Here is a 21,026-nt window from a genome sequence, read left to right as displayed (position 1 = left end):
ACGGCGCAATCAATACTTCCATGCATTCGGGACCTCCATGTTTTGGGGGTATTCAATAGACAAATCGGATCCAGGGATTCGGCTCCCATCAGTCGGGCAAGAACTGCGGGGTTTCAGCCTCTCTCCTCTCTCCTGGAGCTTAAGGGGGAGCTTAGTATTCCTGCCTCTGAGGAGGTGGCATAATCCAACATATGTGTAAAGGCACAACATATTCCAGTTAACGGTATATTTTTTTTATTATTCGTTACGGCGTAGTCAATACTTCCATGCGTATAAATTGAGGAAGGCAGGGACCTCTGCCGCTAGAGCGGCAGCAGCGGTGGATAAGGGGGCGGGTCACGTGGGGGTCGCGGCCAATCAGAGGAACCCGGAAACCGAAGTCTGTGGCGGAAAGGATACACGCGGCCAGTCCACCTCGCTTGAAATTGCAATGCATTAGGGCGGTTAGGTGGCGTAGCGGAGATTGCGTTTGTCACCAACCCCGGAGCTGTGAGCTGGATTCGCCTGTTCGAATCCAGCTCACAGCTCCGGGGGTTGTCACCAGCTTGGCTGGCCGTTCACACTAATACAATTGGCTGTATTAGAGGGTGGGAGAAGCTGGCGGGGTGGGTCCGGGTCGTTGTAAACAGCGACTCCTACAGTTCGGTCGGGGCGCCTGCTAAGCGCGGATAGGACCTGAGTGGGATAGTGTGATCCTTCCACACGCTACGCCCCCTCTCAGGGAGGATCCGCGCTGCCAGGTGAAAAGAAACGGTTGATTGGCTGGACGTGTGTCGGAGGAAGCACGTGATAGCCTCCACTCTCCCAGATGATCTGATTGTGGGGGGTAAGTGCGCAGCGACTAGGAAGGGGATTGGGAATTGGCATACGACTAACATTGGGATGGGAGAAAATCGGAGGAAAATGGAGGGGGGAAAAGACCAATAAAAAAATAAAAATTGCAATGTATTTCCAATGGACACATTTCTAAATCGTCTAGTTTAAAACAAATAAAGCATGAACATTGGCATGGTGTACCCAGGCATGCGTTCGTCATGGGACGGGGTTGCACTCCGTGCAGGGTCAGATAAGTACTCGCTATAAGTACCCACCTGGGCTACTTTGCATATCAATATAGCGCCGGTCGTCAGGTGCGTTAAATACGTTCTCAGATACATTCACACCTAACTTGTTGTGAATGACATGTGTTACATTCCATTCGTAGAGGCAATTAGGCACTGTCTGTAGCAGTAGCGGCTGGTAGTATTGGAGCCTTGTGGGTCGCAGTTCACGTTAGGTCGAGTTGAAAATGTAATGCTCTGAGATGCTCTGGAGCAATCTCTCGCTCTGTCTCTCGGATCATTCCAATAAAATAATTAACACATGTATGTTGTCATTTTAAACAACTCACCATTCATTCATTATGCATCAGCAGCAGCTAAATTAATGTTATAGTTCACAACACAGCAGCGCGTTTTGAATCGCTAGCCTATTATCATCTCAGCAAGCACAGTCAATACTTTTTTCCGTGGCCGCATTTCGCGGAGACAGCTGTGTAACGAGAGCGAGAGAGAGAGAGAGAGCGAGAGAGAGAGAGAGACTCACTGTTTAGTTGAAACGTCCAGGGCAGGAGGGCTTGATAAAGTGTATAATCCACTGTTGATGTATTCCAGACCACTGTCCACTGTCCAGACTGGATCCGCCATATAGCTTGTTAGCCAAGTGTTAGCTGTTAGCAGTTAGCACCACACAACACAAGTACTTCATTTCTTTGTCCATTTCCGCGCCGAACAGACTGCAAACTACCTGGCGTTCTATCGCCATGCTCTAAGACAAACTCTAACCTTAACCAACTTTGAAAGAGTGCCTAAGCTTAACCGTCTAAAGAACTTGCAGTCACGCTCTAAGACAAACAGCTGCATCTCACAACAACAACAACTATCTACCACCAACCTAGAATAAGCTAGAATTGGAACATTAGAAAGTGGATTCGGCCAATCAGAGATCGTCTCCGCGAAATGCTGCTACGGAAAAAAATACTGGCGTCGGCCAATCAGAGAGCGTCTCCGCGAAATGCGGCTACAGAAATTCTTGACGCTGCTGCCTAGACCGCTTCAAATCGCGCCCGGATTCCAACATAATAGTCATATTTCAACGCACAACGCGGTACGCACTGATTGGCTGCGACGGATACAGCGATCAACCAGTGACGCGCACTCAGAGCGCAATTGCGTCTAGCCCGGGCCGAGAAATACAAAAAAATAAAAAAAATATAAAAAAGTGTCACTTCCTGTTCAGGAAAACGAGTATTTTTTATTTTAGATATTAACGTTATATTGTGCATTGGAAACACAAACATACTTAAAATGAGTAAATATTATTCATTTTAAACATGTTTATATTATTTATAGGGCTATAAAACAAAAAACAAACGTTTTTTTTTCTTCTTCTCTCATGGGTCTCAGGTGGGTCGGCGCCCTAGCGCCCCCGGTGGCGAGCCGCCACTGGTCTGTAGTCTGTGCTCAAGCGAGGGGACATTTATGCGCATTCGCGGGAGCGCGCGCACGTGGCGCCATTAGGTGCGTGCAACCCCAGTTGATTTCAGGAACGCACGCCTGGGTGTACCTTTCCGTGTGTGTTCATCCACAATCTATAGCTCAACATGAAACAATTCGGAATAATCGTAAAATAATTACGTATCATTTTATTTCAACCAAAAATGCTTAAACAACAATGTTAGTGATAGAAGGGAACAAAATAATTAATTAATATTTTATTAATTTGGTGCAAAAATGGAAAGCTTGCCAATGTTCATGAGGCAGAATTATTACAGTAGCCGATAATACATAATTCCAATGATAAATCCCTATACGGGTGGACCGCGCAGGAAACTAAAGTGACGTCAGACTACACCTCCCTATAGGGGGAAAAATTCTCTGGCTTGTTTGTATTTCTATAAACCAATAACAATCATCCTGCAGTGATGGTGCCCAAAATAGTGTCGCAGATAGCGGAAGGGGAGGAGAATAGTCGGCTAGTTTGTGGCTAACTACCCAAAGCATGAGATGAAATCACTAGTTGAGCTCTTTTATATATCTTTCAGTGTGGTACGGCTCTATGAATGTACTTACAGTAATGAGAAGCAGACAGGGAGGAGCCGGCCAGGCTGCTATTGTTGTCCACAGGTTTGCTTTGGCTCCACCACACTCACCCCTGCAGGCCCCGGTCCCCATGAATATTGAAATAGGAAAGGGACTTCCTCGAACATCAATCAAACCTCCATCTATTCAATTACTGGACGTGGATCTGAGATGTCCAGCCTTCAGCAGCTTCTGATGAGGAGAAATACGGCCCCATGGCAGGTCTCCATGAATATTCCCACCATGTGGATAATGAGTCAATTAAAAGCAGGCCCTCTAAAATGGTTGGCAGAACTTCAAGAGAGCACATTCACGACATATACAGTATATTCAGTGACTCTGGACTTGGAAGAAATTCAAGAAATTGAGTCTATTGAAAGAGGATCAGAATACAGCACAGGGTAAGGGTAAAGAGAGAGAACGTGAGTAATCCCAGCAAAGAAATATAATCCCTTTTCTTCACTGTAATCGGTATGAAAATGTAACTCAACATTCGCTCATAGCTCTAATTGGTTGTAATATAAAGGCTTTCTCTATCTGAGTGGATTTCATCTTTGATAAATGCCAGAAGCTAACCATGTTTCTTTTGAATTTGTATGAGAGACAGAGTAGGCCTGTGTGTGTGTGTGTGTGTGTGTGTGTGTGTGTGTGTGTGTGTGTGTGTGTGTGTGTGTGTGTGTGTGTGTGTGTGTGTGTGTGTGTGTGTGTGTGTGTGTGCATGTGTGTGTGTGTGTGTGTGTGTGTGTGTGTGTGTGTGTGTGTGTGTGCATGTGTGTGTGTGTGTGTGTGCATGTGTGTGTGTGTGTGTGTGTGTGTGTGTGTGTGTGTGTGTGCATGTGTGTGTGTGTGTGTGCGTGTGCGTGTGTGTGTGTGTGTGTGTGTGTGTGCAGTGTGTGTGAGTGTGAGAGAGAGTATGTTTATGTGTGTGTGAGAAAGAGAGTGTGTGTGTGTGCATGCGTGCGTGAGTGCGTGCGTGCGTGCGTGTATGTGTGTGTGTGTGTGTGCGTGTGTGTGTGTGTTTAAAGTGAAAAGGTTGAATCACAGACATCCAGCGCTCACTATGAGAAACAGAAACAACTTAAAAAGAGCAAGAAAGATGTGTAGACGATAGCGAGGGAAGAAAGCCGAAGGACGACAAGGAAGATGGAGTGATGAGAAAGAAAGACAATCGCTTCTGACACCTGCTCAAAGAGGTCCTATGCGGGGGCGCACCCCGCCACAGCAGCGGGGGGAAGAGGAGGGCCGGTGTTGGCAGAGCATCAGTTGATTGGAGGTGTGTCATTTTCCCCCGTTTCGAACGTCTCTGTCAGTGAGAGATCGCAGGCAACGGGGCCGTGCTCTCTTTTCAACCGCAACAATGCACGGCGTGGCCTGGAGAAGAGCCTGCCTTTTGAAACGAGCCTCTCCCCGCTGCTAACAAGAGCCAGATGCGTCAGCCAGAGTGCTATTCTTGGCAGGCAGCGCAGAGGTCCTCTATGAAAGACAGACTGCAGCGCTGCAAGACCAGACATCTACCGTGGGGGATTTCGCAAGGCGACCGCTGGAGTGGTTATAGTTAATAAAAATGTTTGGGTTTTCGTATTATTCTTTTACGTGTTATTACTTCCTTGTTCTGATTTGGTTGCACTAATTAAGTTAATCACCGTGCCTCGTCGTGAGTGATGTTCCTCCAGGCAGTGTAATGGGCTTAGTTTATGTAGTCCGATGAAATAACATAACCACACTGGGAACGAGGACAGTGGGAAAGGGGAAGGAATGGGGGCGATGACGGTGATGAGTGAAGCCGCTGCTTTAATTAAAAACGCTGATTTGTTTAGGCAGGACCATTAGTCCAGCTACCTAGCACCCTTTTGGGGAGGCCACTAGTGGGCTTTAGATACTCTATGCAGATGACAAAATAGAAGTTTATATTTTCACTGCATGATTCTTGCAGCTGCTGGTCTCTCCCAGGAGGAACGGTTTGGAATACCTAGTTGTCAGTCACAGGACTTTGTCATGAATTGATTACGTTGATTTAACAGACACAATCTGTAAAATAGCGTTTCCTACATGCTATCATGCAGAAGGTCCTCTTTAAATCTAGGTGCTTACCAGAAATGTGCTTGTAATTTTTTTCAGTGATTACAATTTCCATTCAGCATGGAAAAATGCATAGAAATGACAAATAAGAAAATCTTTGTTAGACCATACTGATTCTGATTGATTCATCAACGAGACGGGACGGTCCTGGTTTGGAATGGTTTGTTTTCAACCATTATAATTAGGAAGGGACGATCTTGCAACCAACAACAGTTGAAAAGACAGTATTTGACAATGTAATGTAGGCTACAGACATGGTATAAAGGGATACATTACATTTTAGAATTTCAATAGGTTATTCTGATCATAAAATTATGGGACAAAAGAATGGCGTTAGCATTAATAAAAACATAGGACACAAGAATGCTAATGATACTAACACCCTTCCATTTTTCTGATGTTAAAAATACACGCCTTGTATTGTGAGGGTGTGATATGGTGTCCATGCATCAAGAATTAAATGAATTACATAATAAGTCAAGATATATTTTATTAATCCCCATGGGGAAATGATTCCTCTGCATTTGACCCATTCTAACCACTTAGAAGCCGTGGGCAGCCACAAGCAGGCGCCCGGGGACCAACTCCAGTTGTTAATGCCAGTACGTTGGTCACGGGCCACAGCAGGAGTGCCGTACTGGTGTGGGAGGAAACTGGAGTAACCAGAGGAAACATTCAAACTCCTGCCGGGTTGGGTTTGAACCCAAGACCTTCTTGCTTTGAGGCAACAGTGCTAACCACTGCACCACTGTGCCATACTTGAACATATTATAGTTGTGCGCCCACAACTCTGCATAATGTACCTTGTTTGATCACAGCTTCAAATTGCTCCTGCCAGGTGAAAACCTCATATCTCCAAATGTTGGTGATTTTCACGTTTTACTTGAATTCAAATTTGACTAGTGTGTAACTTCAAAAACATATGGCTGTTGGTCTGAAACAAAGTTGTATTTCTTCATTCCTGAAACATTTACTCTTTAGGAGATACAAGGTTTTCAGCATTATATGTTATATATATGTTCTTCTAGACCCAGATGTGTTGGAGGGTGTTGATGTCCGCTGAACGGTTCATATCTCCAAAAGAGCCAGCTTAGCAGGGTGTGAGAAAAAGCAAACCATGCTAAGTTAAAGGTGCTATAGATAACATTATGCCATTAGATGTCGCACTAGAGCACCAGCATGTAATTAATTTAATCAGGTGCATACCATGTGGGGAAGTATGGAGGGAATACATGCAACATGTAAACAACAGACATTTTGGACCTGCAAAAATGTTTAAATGGTCAATTCAAGTTCAAGTTCAAGTTTCTTTATTAGTTGTCATGCAAAAATACAGAATACTTTTACATGAAATGCTTTTTTCTGTTTTGCTCCTAAGAGTGTGAGATCATAGGACGCTTGGTTCATACACATACAGCTCATTATAGTAATATTCCACAATTATTATAATTTAGATAATGGCACAGAACATAAAATCACCGACATGCGCTTTGTTGATGCATGCGGGACTAGCCTTGAGACAAACTTATGCATATTCACCGTCGCAAACAGAGTGGCAGCCGACAGCACGTCGCCATTATGCGGAGGAGGGTGGGGTGGGGGTGTTGCGAGGGCTGTTGGAGGGGGGGGGGGGGTGGGAGGGATCTCCCCCGCACACAAGGCAGCCGACAATGCAGCGCCATAATGCGGACGGGGGGGGGGGTGGATGGGAGTGCACGAGACAAGTCTTGGCTCCCCCCGCGTGGGCTGGGGGGGGGGGGGCTGGGGGATGGGATGGCGCATACCAGTCCTATCTCCACTCAGCTCCAGACTTGACCTTGGGCTCTACCCTCCTCATCGGAGTTGTTTTGGCTGAGACGGGGGGGGGGGGCAGCAGGCAGCAGTATGAAATGCTTCCAAGATGCCCCGATTTGAGTTTTTCTCCCATCCCAATTGAGTCGTGCCAATTCCCCCCTCCCCTGTCTTGATTATTGCTCGCATGTGCCCCTCACTGGTCGTCGTAGGGAGGGTTGAAGAATCTATCGCATGTCCCCTCCGATACATGCAGAGTCAGCCAGCCACTTCTTTTCACCTACCAGCGCGGACTCTCATTGGTGAGGTTTAACGTGTGGGAGGCTCACACTACCCTCGACATCCTTGGTGTGCAGGCGCCCTGACCGACCTGTAGGAGTCGCTGTTTACAACGACCAGATTACCACTCATCGACTCCCCTCCCGCTGACTCTGCCAATTGAGTCAGTATGACGGCCGGCCCAAGCCGGAGGCAACGCTGACAGCCGGATTCGATACCGGTGTCTCACGCATGGGTGACGAGCGCTTAGACCGCTGCGCCACCCAGCCGCACCCCTTCTGAATTCTTTTTAAACAAAACCAGTCCCAGATGACGATTGCGCCCAAACCGATCAGCATGAATGCGAGGAGATAGATGTCCTCCACATCTTCAATCTCGAGAGGAAAAGGGCATATGGTATTCCATTTTCCTCAACTGTCAATAGAAAATCCAGATTGAAATGTTCCAAGCGGGCAGATCGGATCAGCCGTATCCTGCTTCCTTGAAGAAAATATGCGATCAATCGCTGAAAAAGACCATCTTATTAGATCCATATCGAGTAGGTTTGAGTAGGGAGTTGATTCCTTCGGAAAAAAAGTAGAGTCGACACGTCAAGACAGGCTTCAGGGAGGCAATTTAAGGCAGCGGTAGGAACGGTTTTGAGACCTCGGGAGAGGGAAAGAAATGCGACTCTCTGCGAGAGGTGGGAGGGAAATCAACAATTTGTTGGGGGGATGAAGCAATACTTTTATTCTACACCTTTCTAAAAGCTCTGTGGATGTATTATTAAAAAATATTACTTTACATAGAAAATGTTATCTATAGCGCCTTTAACTCAAAAACTAGATATCTCGTGTTTGAGAGCCAGCGGTTGAGCGCCAAAAACGAGATATCTCGTTTCCTTATCCTTTTTTTTTTTAACATTCTACACACTCTCGCATACCTGCCTGTGTCTCCCTGACACTGCTGTCTACGTTATAATTGCAATGGCGATCGAATCCCGACAGGTGGCAGCATCGCCTACCTTTTGAACTGGGTCTCTCAGTTGTCTCTCAGTCGAGAAGTGCCTCCGGCTGCAGGAATTCCCTCCCCCTTAAAGTGAAGCAGCACACAGCCATCTGTCGCCGATTTGCAAGGAGGTAACCTATTGTTTTCCGTATTATAGCCAGGCCCAATGCACACCAGTAATGGCAATCGCGATGGAACTACTGGATTATTAATTTTGGAGTACCTGCTAACAAAGGTAACGTCTATTTTAGGTCTATTTGACCTAACCTAAAACATGCTTTTGTATTGATCGCAACGTCGCATTTTACCGAACCTATAACATGCTTTTGGTAACGATCGCCGTGTTGTAAAACGACCCCCCCCGCCCCTTGATGACTTTGTGAAGAAACATCTATGGTATATACCATTGATTTGGAAATAATATAGGTTTCAGGCGAGCAACCCGAGACGATTTGCGCATATGCACATAACACGTCATAACTCCCATTCCAGGAAAGCGGCCTGGATTATAGTGAAACGAGGTGATCTTTAGCATGGGATAGGGCACAAACGAAGGTATGTATACATAAACAGTTTTTTACATGTTGGTGTATAAATAGTGCCTGTCACTATTGTCTCCATAGCTATAATATAGAATATACGATAGCTCCGCAAACATCTTGAAAATGATCAATAACACATGGCGCCAGGGATTAAAGATGGAAAAACAGCATGGCGCTCAATGAGTTAATAAAGCTTAATTTTACCTTTCATTAAATTGGGAAACAAGAAAAAGAAAAGCAGACGAGAACTTGACCTACGAGGCCCAATAGCGGCAACTGTCAACAAGGCACAGGAGGTTTCCACACAGGACTGTTAGTGGTGTTGCACTGTGGTCGCGGTCTAAAAACCAGACTGACCATATTTGAAACAAAGGGTAGTAAAACTTTGCTTTTAAGTATCATCAAGATTAATAGGGAGTCCATTCCAGAAAAAACGCCAAGCGATGATGGTAAAATATTGTCAAAGAGTTGAAAAGAATCTGCGATGCATTAGAGCGCCTGGCTTGGACCGGTACATGAAAGGCACTGAGGAGAACCACTGGGGGAGGTGAAGGATTCCCCCTCTAGAGAAATCAAAAACACTCTCTTCCCACTGTGGTACTGACAGTAACTCACTGGCTTGTCAATCCATCTTAATCGAATTACCCCCGATATTTCAAAGTCAAGTCTATTTTGAAATGGGGGTTGGGGGGTGACATAAGACTTGAGAAGACCTCTGGTTTCACATCGGGGGGCTGTCTTAAATCAGATCTTGAAAAACCGCACAATATGTCATTGTCTTTGGAGCGACTCTTGAAAGAGCTCTGAATATGAGGTTTAGATGAGCGCAGTGATGACGAGCCTGGCTGAGTCCAAGGGGCTTGGCAATACCATAACAACATCATACACTCATACATGTGAGGGGGTGAATACTGGCAGAACAGAAATAATATGATGTTGTAAATCAGCTCCAAATCTATAGAAGTAGGGAAGATGTTTGTTTGCTTAGCACATGTGCGTCTTGGCAGTGTGTGCATGCAGCGTTGGGCCTTCTCAGGGGTGATGCTTTTCCCCACAGTGAGCCTGGGGTTGTTTTTTTGGGGGGGGGGGGGGCTTGAGCTAAATAACGAAACAAAACAAGCACGTCACGTCTAAGAGATATTCAGAAAGGACGAGAAAAGTGGAGTTCCTCTTGTTTTAACGCCTGGTTTGTTTTAACCGAGGATGATGGTTAACTAAAAAGTCTATACAAAAAGAAAATGACACAAATGAAAACATTGCAGGCGGGAACCGAGTGCGAGTGGCTCAGCGCAAAAGGGCAGAGGGGCCTGATTCATGGCGTTCACGTGGTGTCGGTGAGGTGAATGTCCCCGACAGGACATTCATACAGTAGTACATGTACTATTGGGACTTCATCGCCTTAGCCATTGTTTAAAAGCTTTGTAGTTCAGTAACAAACAAAACACTTCAAAAACTAATAAAATAATGCTGTTTGTGACCCGTCAACCAAATGTTTCATTTGCAACAAGTTATTATATAACTGTCCTGAAAATCATCAGTACAAAAAAACTAGCAGCCAGAATCAAATCAGAGCTCCATGACGTCAATATTTGTTTTTATTTCTGTACCAAAAAGCACACAAAGGCACAGAGGTTGGATACCCAGTAACACGAGTTGCAGAAAAGTCTACCCGACATTCACTTTAACAGTTTCAGTGCCACACTTAGCGGTTATCTTTACCCACTAGATTGCAAGCTTGATAGTAATTTCCGCGGTCGTTTCACTATGTTTGCTAAGCTGTGTGTGTGTTCTGTATTATAGCTGTGGAGACATGGTGTGGCTCATTTGGACAGACATTACTTGTAGTGCAACATGGCAAAAATAGTTTGTTTCACACACTGTAGTTTGTATTTTATTACACGCTAAACTTCGCGCATTTCCAAGATAATCCAGTCTTTTTTCATAGATCGCCAGATAAAACGCGGTATGTGCAATAAGCCCGAATCATTCTGGTTGATTCCCTGAAACCCCAAATACTCCCAAATCAAAGGTATATAACATGTATATATGTACCTTCACAATATCATCAAGGGGGGGGGGGGAGGGGTCGTTTTAACTCAAAACTGTGATCATGTTTGCCGAGCATGTTTTACGTCCGGTGAAACACACAACTGTGATCGTTAGAAAAACACGTTTCAGATTCTGTCAAATAGACATAGAATATACCTTACCTTAGCCAGAAGGTATTCCAAAAAGAATAATTCCAAGTGATTGCATCGCCATCGCGATTACCAGTGTATATGTCTATACATGTTTCGATCAATGTGAATCTATGTTCAAGCAGGAGGAGGGGCCACTACCAAGAAAAAAAAGAGGAGGCCGTGTATCACCACGAAGCCATTCCAGTTCAGACACAGACGATACTGCCACCTGGTGATAGTCGATCAGCATTGCAGTTCTAGCGTTTGTGGATGTGCCAAAGTGATTCAGATCGCTCTGGGCAAATCTGTATAGCGGGGATCAAAGTAAAAAGATCAAACGATCCAAAAACGTAATATTACGTGATTGGCACTCAACACATGGCAAGCAAACACGTAATATTACGTGGCTGGCACAGAATGAGTTAATACTGGTCTGGGAACTGTTTTCAATGTTTACTAAAAGAGAAATGACACAATTAATACATTGTTTAACCTGAGACTCATTGGCCTTGGCTCATTTTATGTGAATGAATGAATGAATGAATGAATGAATGAATGAATGAATGAATGAATGAATGAATGAATGAATGAATGAATGAATGAATGAATGAATGAATGAATGAAAACTTTATTTAACAGATTGCAGAATGGGTACAATACAGTACGGCTCAATACACACAATTGTTAAGGGGATGCAGACCTGAGAAAGACGTTTGTCTTGTTTACATCAGGGTCCCCCATTTTCAATTCATATAGACATTTATGACATACACAACACACATGACATTTATGGCATAGGGACATATAGGTGTTTAGTACTGATACATTTGTGACATAAACGGTATTCAAATATACAGTACTGTTACCCCTAGATCCTGACAGAGTATATACATATGATGGGGAGGGGACTGTACATTAGGAGGGGTGGGTGGGTGGAAGAGAAATATACATACGGCGGGGAGGGAATATATAAATGCGGTGGGGAGGAGATTGTCTATTAGGAGGTGGTGGGGGTTTTGGGCATTTACGGTGGCCAGTTTCGAATTGCAGCCTCCCGTAGGTGCTCTTTAAGAGCGGTTTTGAATGTGGGTAGGGATTCACATTCCTTTACAGCTTTGGGTAGGGGGCGTTCCACATTGATGTGGCATAATTGCGAAACGTGTTTAGTCCCTTGTTTGAGCCGAATCTGGGTTTAACATGATTTGTTGAGCTTCCTCTGGTGTAGTGGTTGTGGTATTCACTGACCTTTGGGAAGTATTTTGACATGTACATGGGTACCTTAGTCGTATAGTGTATCTTGTAGACCAGGCCCATTGCAAGTTGCTGTACTCTGTCGTCTACTCTAAGCCATCCTAGGTTGTCAAAGTGGGCAGGGGTGAGGTGGGTTCTGGGGGTAAGGTCAAGTAGTAGTCTGACCAGTTTGTTTTGTGATGTTTGTAATCTTGTTTTAAGCGCCTTTGAGGTGCTTTGGTACCATGAGGTGCACGCATAGTCGTAGTACCCTTGAATGAGTGCTCCTGCCAGAGTCTTCAGGGTATTCTTGTTTACCAGAGAGGAGATCCGCTACAAGAATCTAGTTCGTTGGTTGACTTTTTTTTATTACATTGGATGCCATTTTGTCACAGGAAAGATTTGCCTCTAGGATGGAACCCAGGTAGGTAATTTCATCTTTCCTTGTGACAATATTGTCACCCACTGTAACTGAGAAGCCGTCGGTCTTGCTGAGTTTGTTATTTGAACCGAAGAGAATGGACTCTGTTTTGCCCATGTGTAATGATAGTTTGTTATCAGCGAGCCATATGCAGATTTTGCCTAGTTCCGAGCTGAGGGTTTTTTCAACCTGCAACTTGTTCTTGTCAGAGACCAGCAGGGCTGAGTCGTCCGCAAACAGGAACAAGTTGCAGTCACAGGCTGACGACTTGTCATTTGCATAAATTAGAAAGAGTAGCGTTCCTAGTATGCTTCCTTGTGGAACACCACAGCTCACTGTGAGGGGGGGGGGATAGAGTACCGTTTACCTCTACCATCTGTTCTCTCCCCTTCAGGTAGGATTGCATCCAGCTCACTGATAAACTATCAAAACCAATTGCTTTTAGCTTGTCAATCAGAATGGAGTGATTGACAGTGTCGAAGGCCTTTTGTAGGTCCAGCATGACCATGCCGCAGTATTTGCCCGCGTCCACTTCTTGTTTGATGTGGTCGTTCAAATAGAGGAGGCATGTGTCAGTGGAGTGGGACGTTCTGAAGCCAGATTGGAATTCGTAGATTAGATTTTTTTCCGCCAGGTACTTTTCGACCTGTTCGTAGACTATTTTCTCCATGACTTTCGAGATGGAGGTAAGAATAGAAACAGGGCGGTAGTTGCCTGGGTCTAATTTGCTGCCCTTTTTGTGCAGAGGGGTCACTCTCGCAATTTTGAAGTCCTTGGGGACGTGTCCAGAACATATTTTCATTGAGTGCACAGTGGCACACATATATACACATTTATATTACAGTGTTTGGACCCGAAGGTGTGGAAATTGTAGGTGAAAACAAGTAAATATTGTAAAAATTTAACAAAAACTTTCACTATGTACTTTCACTGTCTGACTCCACCTTGTTTCATTAATATTTTTCAAGATAAATATAATTTATTCCATTCATGTCTTGGTTATAATGGATTATTTAATTTACATACATCACATTTTTATCACAAATAGCACAGTAAGATCAACATTGTCTGATAAAATTGTTACCAGAGATGGTCAACAAATTGAGTTGGTATCTACTTTTAAATACCTAGGATTTTTTATTGATGACCACTTGTCTTTTAAAGCATATATCCATTATGTCGCAAAGAAGCTGAAGCTTTTACTAGGATTTTATTTTAGAAATAAGTCTTGCTTTTCTTTAGGTGTGAGACAAAAACTGGTGGAGTCTACCTTTCTACCTGTGATTGATTATGGTGATGTGTTATATATGAACGCCTGTGCTCACTGTCTCCACATGCTGGATAGCGTGTATGATGGGGCTTTGAGATTTATTACAAACTGTGGATCTCGTACTCACCATTGTGTATTATATTCAAAAGTGAACTGGACTTCCTTATGTGCACGTCAGCTCAGTCATTGGTATGTTTTGATTTACAAGGCCATTCTTGGTTTGGTTCCGATTTATTTATCATCTCTTTTAAAGTTGAATGGTGGAAATTACAATCTCTGTTCGAAGGATTTTATGCACTTTGCTGTTCCCAATGTCCGAACAGAAATGGGAAAGAAAGCTTTTAGGTTTTCCGCACCTACTACATGGAACAATCTCCAGTCCGATCTGAAGATCCAAAGCTTGGTAACACTAAATGTATTTAAGGCTATGGTGAAGCCTATTGTAACCACGTTTTCTGTGTGCAGATGTTTTTTTTGACCATTTTGTAATGTTGCTTTTGTCTGTAGTGTCTATGTGTGTATGTTGAAACTTTGTGTTGCTGCTGTTTCTTGGCCAGGTCTCCCTTGTAAAAGAGATCCTGGATCTCAATTGGGACAAACCTGGTTAAATAAAGGCTAAATAAATAAAATAAAAAATCACTAAAAGTGAGAGAATAATGTAAGGGTGAATATTCTGATCAGAGGTTTCACTTTCTCCACTATTATCTCCTAAACTATAGTATAGCTAGGAATTTCATTGTATACTCATGTGCCGTGACAAATAAAACTCTTGACTTGACTTGACTTGAATTCTAACAACCAAAATATGCTCAGATGGGAGTCCCTGATTGTATCAAATGGGGATCCATCAGTCCGGGGGTCCTTGACACAAAAAAGGCTGAGAACCACCGACGAAGGTCTCATTCAGATCTAATCAGACAATGCTGGATAAAAAACGCAAGTTTAGCCCCTCTTTTGGATGGGGGTTGTTGCATTGGGCCTCAACAGTTGTTACCACAGGGCTGCCCAAAGAAAAAAAGAGGAAGTAGAACCCTAGTTAACTTTCGCCGGACACAAGCCCTCCCCACGCTGTGGTAGCCAATCAATCAAGATATTAACTTACTGTATATATCTTATGAACTTTGCAATCCCAGAATCCTATTGTGTTATCCTCGCACCAAACAAATTGCTATCAATTCAACCCCCACTATTGTTTGGAATTCAAAATAAGTTAGATTCAATCTTTCTTTTGCAGATTATCTCATGGGAATCTGTTGATAAGTGTATGCGGTCGCACAGATGTGAATGTAATGGACCTGGCGATGAACAGAATGTGAAAAGGGGGGAAATCACATTGTACCTTTGTGTTAACCCTGACAAAAAGCAGGCAGGTCCTGAAACGTCCGAGATAAGTAGTTGATAATGTCGTCCATCCCCAGGGGCGGGACGTGGCTAACAGTCACCTATCATCAAAGCGTGGAAAAAGAGAGATCATTTCCGCTGTAGCCGTGCTGTGTAAACCTCCCTAACATGTATCCCATATGTTCAGCTCCTCCGGAGGCTCGTAAACGTGTTGCAGGCTGTGCAGGCCACAGCCGTCCATCCCAACACCGAATCACGGATCAGTCCCCCGGCTCCCCTAAATCTGGGGGCGCGCTCAGCACCTCAACACAAACGGAACTGTTTATGTGGCAAGCAGGATCCAGAAAGACTTAAATGCAACGGTGCGTTCAAACATGGATTTATTGTGGAGCTGGTGGCACTGTCCCTGTTATGTGCTACAAACAGGCTGGGAAGGAGCATGAATGCAATGTGGTGCATTTCAAGCTTATAAAGTGATATGGTTTGTAACCGACCTCAAACGCAACGGCACAGACAGGTAGTTCAGAGTTAGCCAAATACTAGGGCGTATTTATTTACAGAGTCAAAAAAAGGGTAAAGTACCATTATCAAACAAACAGGGAGACTGCCTTCGGCAGAGTCATCTGCGGCTCTGCAGAATCCTCCTGGTGATAGCGGTGGGGAATTGGCATGTGACGTTGTAGCGGCTCTGCAGATACTCCCAGCTTTAACTCAAGGTGGAAAACGGAGAGAGAGAGGTATCAGAAACAGTCCAACGAAACACAGAGGCAGTGTGGTTCCCTCCTCCCTTAGCTGTGTCCAGAACCAATTGACAGTGACAGTCTTCAGTGTTCCCCACAACACACGATTTAGCTGAGTCAGTGCAAACAAAACGAAATCTTCAGTGTCTCTTCTAAAACACACAATCAGAATAATCCAGAGGGGTTTGGTTCCACTCACCCAAGCGCAACGCGTAAAGCGGGTAAACGAGGCGCAGCTCCAAACGGGGAACAAGGTTCTCAACAGCGGTTCTCCACAGAAAGGTCCTGGAGAGAAAGTAGACCAGGAACAGCAACGGGGAAAAAGCAGGCAAATGCAGTTGTATTCCAGAACGACCCGACAACGATAGAAGGAAGGTCCAGGTATATAAAGCCCTCTGGGGTGCTAATCACAAACTATGACAGCTGCGTGATGAAAGTGGCAATCGCTCAAAAAGCGTGTGGCGGGGAATACACCAATCAGCACCGTACCTCAGGAGAGCGTGTGGCGGGGAACGAACCAAACCTCACAGTACCCCCCCCTCCACGGGAGCCACCCGGCGACCAGCCCGACCCGGCTCACCCGGATGGGCACGATGGAAGTCGGTGATTAGGCCGGGATCCACGATGAGCTGGCGGGAGACCCAGCTCCGTTCCTCCGGGCCGTACCCCTCCCAGTCCACCAGGTACTGGAACCCCCGACCCCGCCGTCGAACGCCCATCAACCGGCGGACCTGCCACTGGGGGTGACCGTCCACCATCTCGGGAGGAGGTGGTTCCGGAGCAGGAGGCATCAGGGGACTGAGAGAGACAGGCTTAACCCGGGACACATGGAAAACGGGGTGAATGTGCATGGACGCAGGAAGCTTAAGACTCACCGCCGCCGGACTGAGTACCTTCAGAACCTCAAAAGGACCGACGAACCGGGGGTTAAGCTTCTTGGCCGAGGACCGAAGCGGAAGGTCCTTTGCGGAAAGCCACACCCTCTGCCCAGGGCGGTACGTCGGCGCAGGGACCCGGCGCCGGTCAGCCCCACGACTGGCGCGCTCCGATGACCGGAGCAGCGCAGTCCTGGCGATCTCCCAGACCCGACGGCACCGGTCGAGATGGTCCTGTACGGAGGGAACTGCCACTTCCGACTCCTGTGCAGGGAAAAGAGGGGGTTGGTAGCCCAGGGATACCTCAAAAGGTGAGAGGCCGGTGGCGGAACTGACCATGGAGTTGATGGAGTACTCGACCCAGGGAAGGAATCGGCTCCAAGAAGCGGGTCTCTCGGCAGCCACACACCGAAGAGCAGACTCCACGCTCTGGTTCATCCTCTCCGTCTGTCCGTTAGTCTGGGGATGATAACCAGAGGAAAGACTGACCGTTGCCCCCAATCCCTTGCAAAAAGCTCGCCATACCTGGGAAGTGAACTGGGGCCCCCGGTCCGAGACGACGTCCTGGGGAAAACCATGGAGGCGAAACACGTGGCGTGTTAGGAGTTCCGCCGTCTCGGCCGCCGAGGGAAGCTTGGGAAGGGCCACGAGGTGAACCCCCTTGCTGAACCGATCCACCACGGTCAGTAGGCACGTGTTCCCCTGGGAAGAAGGAAGACCCGTGACGAAGTCCAACGCCACATGGGACCAAGGGCGGCTCGGAATGGGAAGCGGCTGCAATAGCCCGGAGGGTGCCTGGTGGGAGGCCTTGCTGCGGGCGCAGACTGCGCAGGCCAGTACGAACTCCTTGACGTTGTTCCTCATGGTAGGCCACCAGAATCGATGAGCCATGAAGGAGAACGTGCGATGAACACCTGGGTGGCAGGCGAACCGGCTGGTATGGCCCCACTGGAGGACCCGGGACCGGACTGAGTCGGGGACGAAGAGGCGATGGACCGGTACATTGCCTGGAGCGTGATGGAAGCGTAGGGCACGCCTTACCACCCCCTCGATGCCCAAGGTGACTACTCCCACCACCCTGGCCTCTGGGAGGATGGGAGTCGGGTCCTCCGTGGTTGGAGCCCCCTTGGAGTGTAACCGGGACAGGGAGTCGGCCTTCGTGTTGCGGGAACCAGGGCGAAACGTCAGCGAGAAGTCGAACTGACTGAGGAAGCTGGCCCATCTTGCCTGCCGGCCATTGAGGCGCTTGGAAGCACGGATGTACGTCAAGTTCTTGTGGTCCGTCCAAATGGTAAATGGCTCCTCGGCCCCCTCTAGCCAATGACGCCACTCCTCCAAGGCAGCCACAACCGCCAGCAGCTCCCGATTGCCGATATCGTAGTTCCTCTCGGCAGGGAGGAAACGACGCGAGTAGAAGGCACACGGATGTACCTTCTGGTCCGTTGCCGACCGCTGAGACAAGATAGCTCCTAGTCCAGTATCCGAGGCGTCCACCTCCACGATGAACTGTCTCTTGGGGTCTGGATGGAGCAAGACCGGGGCGGTAGTGAACCTCTTTTTGAGGGAGCGGAACGCAGCACACGCCGCTGGGGACCAGTCGAACGGCAGGGCGGGAGAGGTCAGCCTGGTAAGTGATTCCGCCACCTGACTGTAGTTCCGGATGAATCTTCGGTAGAAGTTGGCGAACCCGAGGAAGCTCTGTAACTCCTTCCGAGAGGTGGGTTCCGGCCACTCCTCCACGGCCCGGATCTTGCGAGGGTCAGCTCGGGTCAAGCCTCTCTCCACGATGAAGCCCAGGTAATCGACGGAGTCGGAGTGGAATCGGCACTTCTCTGCCTTGACGAAGAGCCGATTGTGAAGGAGGCGCTCCAGCACACGGCAGACATGCTGGATGTGTTCCTCGAGGGTCTTGGAGAAAATGAGGATGTCGTCTAGGTATACCACCACAAACTCCTCCAGCATGTCACGAAGGACGTTGTTCATGAGCGCCTGGAATACCGCCGGAGCGTTGGTGAGGCCGAACGGCATTACCAGGTACTCGTAGTGGCCCCTGGGAGTCTTGAAGGCGGTCTTCCACTCATCGCCCTCTCGGATACGGACCAGATGGTAGGCACTCCGGAGGTCCAGCTTGGTAAAGACGGTAGCCTGGGTGAGAGGCTCGAAGGTGGAGTTCATGAGAGGAAGAGGGTACTTGTTCTTAATGGTGATCTCGTTGAGCTGGCGATAGTCGATGCAGGGTTGAAGGTCTCCGTCCTTCTTCCCAACAAAGAAGAAACCGGCCGCCACAGGGGAGGAGGAAGGCCGAATGAGTCCTGCTTCAAAGGACTCAGAGATATATTGATCCATCGCTGCCTTCTCAGGGACGGTCAGACTGTAGAGGCGGCTGCCGGGAAGGGGAGCCCCAGAGCGGAGGTCGATGGCACAGTCGTAAGGCCGGTGAGGCGGAAGGGCCTGAGCCCTGGACTTACTGAAAACCTCCTTGAGGTCGTGGTACTCAGGGGGTATGGTCGAGAGGTCCGGAGGCGGCTCACAAACGGATCTCCGGGGCGAGGGACAGGACGCCGCCTGAAGACACTGGGCATGACAGGAGGAGCTCCACCCCCTGATGGTGCCGGAGGAGCAGGCGACGTGGGGCTCGTGCAGCGCGAGCCAGGGCCGGCCCAGGACTACTGGGACAAGAGGGGATCTGGTGATAAAAAACTGGAGTCTCTCAACGTGGTTACCAGCAATGGTGAGCAGGACAGGACAGGTGCGTTGAGTGATGTCAGCCAGGCGGTGCTGGTCCAATGCGAACACCTCCAATGGCCTCACGAGGTCCTCTAGTGGAATGTTGGCCTGGGTAGCAAACTCGAAATCTAGGAAACTCTCGTCAGCACCCGAGTCAATGAGTGCCTCCACCGTGGCCCGTTGGTCCGCCCAGGCCAGGGTGACGCTCATCAGACGGCTAGGTGGTGCACGGCTCTGGGAACGAGAAAAACGGCTCACCAGGATCTCCCGGGGTCCCGGCGAGCCTGGTCTTTTGGCCGGGTGGGGCAGTTGGAGATACAGTGTCCATCCCGACCGCAGTAGAGGCAAAGGCCGGACCTGAACCTTGCCTCCCGTTCAGCCTGGCTAAGATGTGAACGTCCCAGCTGCATGGGTTCCTCCTCGGGCACCGAACGGGAGGGGAAGGAACCACCAGTTGTGGTGGGAGCAGGGCGGACCGCAGTACCGTCACGAGTATGGGGGGTCTGGTGAGCCTCTGGAGGTCCCGGTCGGGTTCTCTCACGCCTTCTCTCCTGGAGGCGTCCGTCGATGCGAATGGCGAGGCTGAATAGGTCCTCGAGGGAATCAGGTTCCTCACGGGTCGCGAGCTGGTCCCTGACAGCGTCGTTGAGCCCCCTCCTGAAGGTGAGACGAAGCGCTTGATCGTTCCAACCGCTCTCCGTTGCCGCCAGTCTGAACTCCAGCACGTAGTCGGTGACCCCGCCACTGCCCTGCCGGAAGGTGCCCAACCGAGCTCCAGGGTCTTGGCCACGGGCTGGGTGGTGGAAAACCCTGCGGAGCTCTGCCACGAAGTCTGGGTAGGAAAAACAGAAATCAGCCCCCATTTCCCAGGAGGCAGTAACCCACTGTGCTGCCCGGCCTGAGAGCAGGTTAGTCATGTAAGCCACTCGGGCTCCCCTTGAAGTGAATCGGCTGGGTTGATGACGAAAAACCAACTCACATTGCATGATGAATGTGGCACAATCCTCGAAGTTACCATTGAACAACCATGGTTCAGAGAGACGGGGCTCCCGAGGTGCGGGATCGGGAGGCGCGGGACCTGCCACGGCTGCGGTGGATGCTCTGGCCAAGGCTCCGGTAGTAGGTGGGATTAAAAGCAGGGTGTTAACGGCTTCACTCAGCGCTTGTAATTGGTGGAGAATATCAGTCTGCTGATTACCCTGGGCTGTCTGCAGGTTAGCCAGAGAGCTAAGGGACTCCTGAATAGGCTGGACCTGGTCTCGGAGCTCCTGTACAGCAACCGCAGCCGCACCTAGCTGTTGGCTGTGGTCGTTGGTTAATTCAATCTGGACCGCCAACGCTGTTCTGACCCTGTCTGTGTCGGCTGAGGTCGTCATGGTCGGGTCGTAATGTTATGGTTTGTAACCGACCTCAAACGCAACGGCACAGACAGGTAGTTCAGAGTT

This window comes from Notolepis coatsorum (genome assembly GCF_963971535.1).
Source record: "Notolepis coatsorum genome assembly, chromosome: 3".
NCBI lineage: Eukaryota > Metazoa > Chordata > Actinopteri > Aulopiformes > Paralepididae > Notolepis > Notolepis coatsorum.
This window is presented reverse-complemented; position numbering follows the sequence as displayed.